Source organism: Hyperolius riggenbachi, chromosome 4, assembly GCF_040937935.1.
Source record: "Hyperolius riggenbachi isolate aHypRig1 chromosome 4, aHypRig1.pri, whole genome shotgun sequence".
Classification (NCBI taxonomy): domain Eukaryota; kingdom Metazoa; phylum Chordata; class Amphibia; order Anura; family Hyperoliidae; genus Hyperolius; species Hyperolius riggenbachi.
Genome location: NC_090649.1, coordinates 334,119,963 through 334,120,822, shown reverse-complemented (window position 1 = coordinate 334,120,822; position 860 = coordinate 334,119,963).

Below are 860 nucleotides of genomic sequence, written 5' to 3'. Positions count from 1 at the left end.
ATGGCATAAGAAAAGAGTTCTATTGAAGGAATTAGATATTGATGGTATAGCTGGGTGCATTGGTCAATTTTGTGTTTATTTTTTTTTTCTTTTTATTTAACCCTTATTGATTATTTGATTTTCTTTATTTTGTTAATTATTTTGGTACGTCCCTATCCAAACAAGTGGTGCCTAAGAGATACCATAGTTTGAGTATTGCAGCATATAGAGTAAAAGTCTGAGAGATATTCTGAGTAAAGTGAACATTCATTTGGATGCCAAATTGCCAACCAACGAACGATGGAAATTGTTTCAGTACCATAGTAAAGAGAGTCACGAGTCCCCTGAGGTTTTGCTGAGCAATATAACTTGGACTTGGCTACAAGGGATTGAGACTGTATAGGAACTGAGTTGCTCAGTAGATCTGTCCCTACCCAAGCCCCTATACCTCAGTGAATTGTACTGTGATAAAAGGTGTTGTACTGTAAAGTGGTTGATGATTGTACAAAAAGATCTGTTGTAGCTCAATTTTATTTAAGTTTCTGTGTAACTTAACCTTTTTATTCTGCAGCTTTTATTGGTGCGCTGGCTGTGAAGAGGAGAAGATTGTATTTTTTGACCTCTGATGTGCAAGGAAAGTGTATTTTGTGTTGAGAGTTACTGGTTTAGAAAAGTTACCAGTTGACCACTGTTGGGTCACAAATAAATCCTTGATATTCGCGTCTGAGTCGGTGTCTGGTAGATTCCTCTCAGCCGGGCCGAGTGCTAAGGATAAATCGGGTTACACATACTTAGTGCAAAACCGCAACAGAATCCAGACACTATCATCTGAAACAGTGGAGCATAGTCCCCATGCATGTACAAAATACACTGAAATGAGA